Consider the following 10,374-nt stretch of genomic DNA (forward strand, 5'->3'; position numbering starts at 1 on the left):
CTGACTATACGCTTGGCAGCTGTCAAGTGAACATCAGTAGGTGCATGCAAAAACTGGCAGACTTTGTTGACAGCAAAAGATAAATCTGGTCTGGTAAGAGTGAGATATTGAAGAGCTCCTACGAGACTTCTATATTTTGTGCTATCTTCCTGACTCAAAATTTTACCTTCTGCAAGAGACAATTTTTCTGAGCTGGATAATGGAGTGAGTGAGGGTTTACAACCTTGCAATCCTGCTCTTTTTACCAGATCAGCTGCATATTTTGCTTGAGAGAGATGAAGTCCATTCTGATGTTTCTTTACCTCAATCCCAAGAAAGAAGTGCAAGTCTCCAAGATCCTTTAATGCAAACTCTGCACTCAGATCCTTTAAGAGACCTCTGATTGCTTCATCAGATGAGCTAGTCACAATTATGTCATCAACATAGATGAGAACAAATATGCATGTATTGGACTTGTTATAAATAAACAATGATGTGTCTGATTTAGAAGGAACAAATCCAAGTTTTTGCATCTTGTGACAGAGGCGAGAATACCATGCCCTTGGAGCTTGTTTTAATCCATATAGAGCTTTATCAAGTTTACACACATAAGAAGGAGTACTCTTACTTTCAAACCCAGGAGGTTGTCTCATGTACACATCCTCTTCCAGAACACCATGGAGAAATGCATTCTGTACATCAAGCTGCCTGAGACTCTATCCTCTGGAAACAGCAATAGACAAAACGAGACGAATAGTGGCAGCTTTTACCACATGACTAAATGTATCCTCGTAGTCTATGCCATATCGTTGCTTGAAACCTTTTGCAACGAGCCTAGCCTTATAACGGTCAATGGTTCCATCAGATCTCCTCTTAATTCTGAAAACCCACTTGCAATCAATTAAATTTTTACCTTGCTGTGGTGGAACCAGGTGCCATGTTTTGTTTTTCTTCAGTGCCATGTATTCCTCATTCATTGCCTTCTTCCATTTATCATCACAAAGTGCTGCAGCAAGGGTTTTTGGTTCGTCTGGTTCTCCTGTGGAACAGACCAAACCATATTTAGTCATATGTTATAATTTACAGGTTGAGTTACCCTTTTTTGCAGCCGTGTATGCCATGATGGTGGAGCCACAGAATCTTTAGCCACAGAGGATCCAGGGTGCTGCGCAGGATCATCCACTGCAGACGCAACTGATCCCGAGGAGGATCCTGTCGCTGCAGCCGCACCAGCGCCTAAGGCAGATCCTGTCGCTGCAGCAGCGCCAGCGCCCACCGGGTCGACCTGATCTTCTGTGGCAAATGGCTGAAGTGCAGCATCTGCACTTGGCGCAGAGAATCCCGAGCCCCGTGCCTCTGCGCGCGCCGGTCGGTCGGCCGCTCGTGGCAGGGCCCGCTGGGCCCGCGTCCTCCCTGGCACGTGCCAAGTCCCGCCGCTTGTACGTGACGGGTTGGGCGCCGTACCACGCGCCAGTTGGAGGAGACCGCGTGTCGGACGCGGGGTCATCGCGGCGTGAGTCTGGCGCGTGAGCGCGTGCGCCTGCGCCTGTGCCTGCGGTGGCTGATCCCGAGGAGGATCCCCCCTCCTGCGCCATTGTCGATCCCGAAGCGGATCCGATCACCTGCGCCGCTGCTGATCCCGAGGCGGATCTGTCTCCTGCCACGGGACACATGGGATATAGCCCAAAATTTGCACTGTTTGCTTCATTTTCTTCACCGTTTTCGTCGCCGTTTTCACCTGTTGCATCGACACGGGACTCATGCATGCCATTAGATGAGTTAGCCAACAGTTGATCATCAATATTTTGCCCCCCTTGATCAAAGCTAGTGAGATGAGGTGGCAAGAGAAGAATCTCTTCCCGAAGAAGTGCGCCGGCGTTAGGGTGAAGATCAGCGAAAGGGAACTTAGTTTCATCAAAAACTACATCACGGGATATGTAAACACGTCCAGTGGAAACATCCAGGCACTTGACTCCCTTATGCTGAGCACTATAGACAAGGAACACGCACTGTTTTGATCGAAACACGCACACCCAAAAACACGTAGGGACTTATAGTCTGGTTTTGTGTGAAGAAGCCTTTCTACAGGAGTTTCATGGTGAATGACACGACTAGGAAGCATGTTTATGATATGGACGGCAGTGAGAAACGCTTCATCCTAAAATTTGAGAGGCATGGAAGCACCGGCCAAAAGAGCAAGGATAACTTCAGCGATGTGTCGATGCTTGCGTTCAGCTGACCCATTTTGCTGGTGAGCATGGGGGCATGACACATGGTGTGAGATTCCAAGTGTCTGGAAGAAGGAGTTCAACTTTTCGTACTCCCCTCCCCAGTCGGATTGGACAGCAATAATTTTACTGTCAAACTTCCGTTCAACTAGAGCTTGAAAGTTTTTAAAAACTTGAAACACATCAGATCGTTTCTTTAAGAGATAAATCCAAGATAATTTGCTATAGTAATCGATAAAACTGACATAGTGGTTGTGTCTATCAACAGAAGTGGGAGCAGGGCCCCAAACATCAGAAAAAATCAACTGTAATGGTTTGGTAGAAATACTGGTAGAAATTGGGTAAGGCAACTGATGACTCTTAGCTCTCTGACATGAATCACAAATTGTTTCATTATGATGCTCACCAACAAACGGGAGTTTATTTTTCCTAAGCAACTTTTCAACTAAAGAAAAAGACGCATGTCCTAAACGATCATGCCAACGTGTGGATGACAGCTTGATAGCACCACAAGCTTCTTTATTTTGTCTTCGAAACTCCGGAATCAACGGATAGAGGCCGTCAACGCATCTACCTCGATAGAGAATTGTCCTTGTTGCCTGATCCTTGATCAAAAAATAATAAGGGTGAAATTCCAGAAAGACATGATTGTCAAGGGCAATTCATTGGACAGAAAGAAGACTTTTATTAGCACTAGGAACATGCAGAATTTTCCTAAGATGAATGTTGCGATGAGGGGTACGAAATATTGAGTGACCAAAGTGACTTATACTCATACCTTCTCCGCTGGCAGTATGGATTTGATCCTTGCCGCGGTATTTTTCTTTCATGGTGACTTTCTCGAGCTTGTTGGTGATGTGGTTGGTGGCTCCGCTGTCGACATACCAATTTGTGTCGACGCCATAGGAGCCATCGGCTGCCGCAGCAACTTTCTCCTCGTCTTGTGAGTCGTAGTCGTCCTCCTCATACCTGTACCAGCAGTCCTTCGCTGTGTGTCCAGGCTTGCCGCAGATCTGACACCAGGGAGCATCGGGACGGTTTCTGCCGCCACCACCAGTGCCGCGGCCACGGCGACCACGGCCTCCAGATTGAGGTGGCGCGGAGCCACGGTTGCCGCCGCCGAACCTGCCTTTGGTGCGAGAGGAGCCACGCGATCAGGAGCCGTCACCCCGTCCACGAGTGGCCATGTTTGCGGACGACTTGAAGCCGCCGCCGCCGGATCCTTGGAACTATGCCATGCGTTGATCGAAATTGGACAGCATGGCAAAGAGCTCATCAAGGGTTACCTGGGTCACGCGGGCGTCTAGGGCAGAGACGAGGGGCTGATAGTCGGCGTCGAGCCCGTGGATGATGTAGGAGGCCAGTTCGTCGTCGGGGATCGCCTTGCCCGCGGCTGCGAGCTCGTCGGCGTAGCCGCGCATGGCGGCGAAGTAGGAGGCGACGGAGAGGTTGCCCTTCTGCGCGTTGATGAGGGAGGTTCGGATGTTGTTGATGCAGCTGGCGGACTGCGAGGAAAACATGCCGGCGAGCGTCGTCCAGAGCGCGCCCGCGGTGGTGACCGTGGTCACCGTGAGCAGCACCTCGCGTGTCAGATTGTTCAGCAGGTATCCAAGAACCTGCTGATCCTCCCTGACCCAGATTGGGTGGAGAGGGTTGGGCGATGACACCTCCTTGCCTTCCTTGGTGGTGACGAGGAGTCTCGCCGGCTCCGGCTGAGTGCCGTCGACGTAGCCGAAGACACCGGCGCCACGCAGCTGGGGAATCACTTGCGTGCGCCATAGCACATAGTTTGTGCGCGTCAGCTTCTCGGTAACTTGGCCATTGAGGTTGGATTGGGAAGCGCCGGAGGATGAAGACATGGCTAGGGCTAGATGGAGTTTGTTTGGAGCTTAGATGGGAAAAGGATTGCTCTGACTACCATGTGCGATAGCTGGAAACGTCTTAGCCTGTTGAGGCCGACGGGTTTGTGTTATATGGAGTTGGGGCGCACCTCCCAACCATAGCGCATACATTGTTGAGATTACAAGAGAGAGAGAGATATTCAAGGAAGAGATAGAACTTGGAGAGAAAGGAAAACAATCTATCTCTATCTATCTATCCTAACTACCTCATGCGCCGGGTGGTGCAACCACATTACGTTCAACAGTCCCACCTCGCTTACGGAAGGAGGCCATGACCATCGTATAAGGGAGAGATTCCTTCCTCCTTTCAGTCCGGGCTTTTGGGATGAAGTGGGCTCTTTTCTGAATGTTGGCCCATGTGCGCATAAACGTTTTCAATACTTAGCACCAAGGTTTACAATAATACAATTAAATGCAGTTCAAGACGACTGAAATTTTTCGATCGCCAGCTTCATGTCCCGGGTGCACCGGAAGACGTTAGTAATCTGGATGCATAAGTTATATTTGGAAGAAATTCGAAACTGGAATACATCAGTAATCTGCTCATAGTGTGAAATGTAACACAAAAGAAGAGGTATGCAGTAGAAAATTACTCCCTCCGTCTCAAAAAATTTGTCTTAAATTTGTCTAAATACGGATGTATCAAGTCACGTTTTAGTATTAGGTACATCCGTATCTAGACACGTACGGAGGGAGTATATGTTAAGCAGCGTAAATTTTACAGCAAAAGAAGAGCAGCCAAAAATTGAGCAGCTGAACACCTGTCCCTGCACTGGAACATAACGCATATACAGTAACAAATGATCAGCTGTCTTTCAACGGCACATAATGACCAGCTATCTTCAACAGCTGCATCGTCACATAATTCCTGGTGTTGTCCTCTGCTTGAGACAAGAAGAAGACAAGTAGAAAAATTCCCTTCGACCAACAGCAACGGATATGGTCTCACAATACCGACAGAGAAAAGTGAATGTGGCTGGGAACTACAATGTCTCAAGCTGAACACGGCGTGGGACCTGACAAACCTTTCTTCGGCTTATCAGTTCAGGTTTTAGTTCTCGACCTTATGTTAAAGGTTGGATATCTACCCGCAAAAAAAAAAAGGTTGGATATCTGATGAATCATCAATTCCTTTAAATGGATAGCAGCTAAAGAGAAATGATAGAGATAATCGCCAAGGTTGCAACACAAAGACCAGATGCAGTGGATTTGTGGCTAAGAATCAGATGCATCTTGCTGGTCAACAAAGAGGATAATTTGCCTTAATTTAAAAATTATGACCAAAGATTATGGAGTTAAAATATCCAACCAACACTCCTGACATTCGTAAGAATTATGTTCTCACTTAACTAATTTACAAATGCAAATTATCAAATCACAAATTAGAAATGAGATAACTGTGCTTCCGCTCTGTTTTCTTCTTTTTCTTCTTTAACCACAAATCCCAAAAAAAATCTACCTCCTTTCTTTTTCATGTATTTTCTGATCAGGGAAAATACAAACTTATGAGTTCCAGAACTACTGTTGGCACACACAAGGTTTTTAAGTATGCAACAAGTGCAATGTTTTCTAAGTGGCATTAAACCAAATTTATAGTACGTCAAGAACAGAACTCGAGAAACAACTCTAGAGTATCAGAAATACGATTGGCATATAAGGTACTGTTATTCCCAAGTATAATTCTAGCATGTTGCACTGATAACAATAGGGAAAACCTACCTCTGAAATTTTTATTATCACTTGCTTGATTTCATAGTTTTTAATCATGATCTTAATTCTTTCAATCAATGGCTGCTAGATTTGTCAAACATCATTGGATTATTCCACACTGCACTGGAGCAGCATGTGCATAATCTTGGAGCTGATTGGCTCAATACAAATTTCTATCTCATATCATTTTTGTTCTCAAAAGTAAAGAAGGGGCCAATACGTCAGTTCCTAGAGTGGAACTGGAACATATTGTTCAAGTTGGCTATTGTAACAATGGTTGCAGACTCCAGGAAGAAATATGCAAGAGTGGATAGAAGAACAAACTAAAAGGGACTTGGTTGTTCAAGTAGAAGACAAACAGTTGAAGTGCACTCTGGATGTGTTTGACAAAAAGAACGAAACTGTAATTTTGTTGTAGTATTAGCAACAGAGAGAAACTGAGAAAGAGCACCTGGAAGAAAGAAAACTAAGGGCTCCTTTGATTCAAAGTAATTCTATAGGAATTTTGGAGGATTGAAATCCTTAGGACTTTTTCCTATGTTGGTCCTTTGATTCATAGGATTGGTTCCCATAGGAATTTTTCCTATGAAATCTTTTGTACTACATTGAAATCTAACATCCACTCCAACCTCTTTTTACAATTCCTTTGTTTTTCCTGTGATATCAAACACTCCTTGCGATATAGGATTCAAGTGGGCATGCCACTTCAATCCTCTACTTTTCCTATTCCTATGTTTTCATAATCCTGCGAATCAAAGAGGCCCTAAACGACTAATGTTTGCTTCACGCTTATATATTCCACTTACAGCTTGTTTGGCAATCCAAGGGAAAGGGAATGGGAGTTAAATGCTAATTCCCTTTCCCCATCTGAATTACCAGGCCTCCTCCAGGTAAGTGATTTGAGGGAGTTTAATACGTGAATTCCCCTCCCTATTCCCTCTTTAACTCCCATTACCCCAAAACAATCAAGGGATTAGAAGTCTCTAAACCCAAAACTCCCATTCCCTACTCCAAACTCCCTCCAACCAAACACGCTGTTAGATTTAGTTGACCTCTCAATGACTAATCATCTATTGGATGAATAATATTTTTTTAGTTAATAACTAGATGAATTGACAATGTCGATGGACATATGCAAATTATAAAGTTCCATTAGTGAACTGAGGATTCAAGTTAGCAGGATCCAAAGAAGCCACCAAACTCAGGCCCCCAAAACCAGGGCCAGGTGCACCCGGAAATCCAGACCCTCCAGCTGGTGCTAGACCCCACCTTCCAGGGCCTCCCCAACCTGACCCTCGGGGCCTATGCAGATCCATTCCACCAATAGAAGTTGCTGTCCAGTGCTAACTATAGCTTCTAAAGAACTCCACCAAGGCACAATCCTTCTTTAGAGAACGAACCAAGAACTGATGCAGCAGTCCGAGGTGGAGAATTTATTATGTACAATGTGAGAACTAGTAGCTGTTCATGCAGATGCTGTCACATGGATAGTCAGCCTCACCCAATGATCTACTCCCTCTGTCCCATAATATAAGAACGTTTTTGACACTAGTGTAGTGTCAAAAACGTTCTTATATTATGGGACGGAGGGAGTATGTTCCAGGCTTCCAGCTAATATGAATTCTCTTGCCTTACAAGGACAAGTTTGAGCATACACATCGCACCAAACTGCCACGACTACTATTCAGTTCACTCTATTGCATCGACCCTGAGCTCTGGTACAACTGCACGTGAGCTTGCACCAAAGAGTACATCAACGGTTTAATTAAGGTGAAGAGACTTTCAACTGGATCAGTTAATCTGGATGATGAACTTACTTTTAATCTGAAGCGAATGCGATCAGAATGATTTTCAAATTACTTCTACAGCTGTACAGTCACGCAACATGCCTGGTGTTGTCCTGCTCTGACACATGAACTAAATGTGGGACATGAGTCAGACCATGTCAAAACTCTTCTGTACTTACAAGTGCAAGTTTTGTTTCTGTAACTTCTGTTCAGATCGTGCAACGGCAGAAGCATTAATCCTTAACATAGTTAGCAATCAAAGTGAAATAATAAGAGCTCATCCCAAACAATGCAACGTAATTAACGGTGTCAGGATAGAATAACAAAAAGTTATTCATTTATTTCCAGGCCGCGGTACATTGACAAGATTCAATTGATTCGTGAAGAAAAATGAATTATAACAGAACGTTTCATTGAGAAGTTGACTCTTATGCAATCATTTATGTTAACGAGTAGTGCTCCAAAGTCCCCTAAAAATTTGCTGCAGCTTGCAAGTCAGCAAAGTAAAAATCTTCCCCTTTTCATGGTCCGCTACAACAAAGGGTAGAAACAGAGAACACCCAAAATATTGACTATTAAGCCAAGTCAATTCCTCAGCCAAATAAAATAAAGCAAAATCATGTCTATTTTTTTAGTACTAGATTAATAAAATAAAGCAAAGTTAACCCGGTAACAATGGATGTATGAAGATAAATGAATTATGAAAAAACATTTCATTGAGCAGTTGAGTATGATTCAACCACTTAATTTATTACTAGTACTCCAGGGTCTTGTAAAAATCAGATTCAGCTTGCAAGTCAACAAAGAATCTGCCTTTGTTCATCATCAGCTTCAGCGACGGGTAGAAACAAGCACCCTATATATTGACTATTACGCAGACCACAAGATAAAAAGTAAAGTCAATTCTTCAGTTCAAGGAAGAGGGGAATGAGGCATACGGATTGCCAACAATTGAGTACTGAGAAGACCACTAGAAAATTAAAATAAAGCAGAGTCAATTCCTCATCCCAAGAACATAGACACATGAGGGGGGTCAGTTGGCAAACATTTCAAAAACAGAGCAAAACCTCTTAATAATTTTAGTGTTAATAACAAAGCATTACTCACTTGAGTGCAAAAGGGCACCAAGACAAGCATAGATCTCATGCAACCAACATAGCAGCCAGAGCTTCTAATCATAACTTATACGTACATCAATGCAAAAGGAAGAAGAGGCCAGCAATCTCACACATGATCCAAATACCAAATTCATAGATATTGCAGCTCATAAGGATGCGACACGGCTAGGCCATTAAGAAGCACCACCTCACTCAACAGTTGTCAGATGCAAGCGAAGCGTTCACAGCATAACCTTCTAGAGACGGAAAAAAGGTGTGCTGAACAAGACTTTGCTTGAGCCGACACTTGAACACAGAGAGGCTTCCATGACCATAATAGGAACTTTCAAACAATTTGCCATCAGTGTTAACGTAAAGCAGATGCCAACCTAAATGGACCAGCAAGAGCACGTCGCCATTCACCGAAACAACGTCCACCTCCCAAGGTTCATCACAGTGTGCAAACATTCCCCTGATTTCTGTGAACGGCAATTCAATCCGGTACTTGAAGTCCCAAACCTCCCTTTCGTAGTTCTTCAACACCCATATATCAATAACTTCTGTGTCAATGGTGGTATTATTGCTATGTATGCCGACTGTGCCATCCATATCAAAAAGAGACGAGTCGGTGGGAACAATTGGCGCACGCATCTGACGGAACGACTCAGCTATGGTGTCGAATACTATTATCGGTTTGCTTTCACTTGGATACCACAGTGAATACCAATGAAGGCAATCATGCACCAAGGCAGATACACCGATGCACCATGATGCTGTCTTTGGCCACCCAATGTACCTCGGCGGGTGGTCGGAACCCAAAGCAAAGATGTAGCAGCCAGGTCTGCCTTTAGGTGAGTCCATGTAGCTCCGGTTCAATAACAGCCGGTACTCACCCGTAGGTCGATGTGGGTACATCCCCAATAATCTGAAGCCCTGCAGTTGCCGGAGGGGAGCATACTGACGTGTGGCCGGGTTACAGACGGAGAAGCGGTCGCCAGCCTTGCCATACTTGGAGAGGACGAGGAGGCCGTCGCAGGAGGCTTCCAGACCGAAGGGTTTGTCAAGCCGGGCGACGGTATGGACCTGGGCAGACCGGTGGTCGAAGGCGAGCATGTCATGGTGGAAGACGCCAGCGATGTATTCGGTGCTGAAGAGAATGGGCAGGGCGGGCTGGCGGCTGTGGTTGGCCAGGAGAAAGCGGCGGGTGGAGGTAACACCGCACCAGGCGCGGCGGACGGCGCGGCAGCGGAGGAGGGACTTTGGGTCGAGGCGGACGAGGATCTCCCAGATGACGATCTCGTCCGGGAGGCCGATAAGGAGAGGACCCGCGACTGCTGTTGCGTCCTCCGCCATGGCCGCCGGCAGCCGGCTGGGAGCTTTATACTCGAGTAGTGCGGGTGGCGGCGGCGGAGGGTGGAGGGTGTCTCGTGGGGGGAAGAATGCACATGAGACTAGGTTTAGTTCGCATTCTCAAACGGGCTGGGCTTAGACCAAAAGCACATCACAGTGAACTACTACTGTATAACAGTTTTTTCCTAAAAAAAGTTGCATTCCATGCCATTGCAAAGGGAACGAAATACTCATAAGAAAAGAAATTCTAGAGACTAGAATAAATAAATAAAGTTTACAATTGAGTGCAATATCTTGAATTAAAGGAGATCAAGTTTCGACA

Source organism: Triticum aestivum, chromosome 3B, assembly GCF_018294505.1.
Source record: "Triticum aestivum cultivar Chinese Spring chromosome 3B, IWGSC CS RefSeq v2.1, whole genome shotgun sequence".
Taxonomy (NCBI): Eukaryota; Viridiplantae; Streptophyta; class Magnoliopsida; order Poales; family Poaceae; genus Triticum; species Triticum aestivum.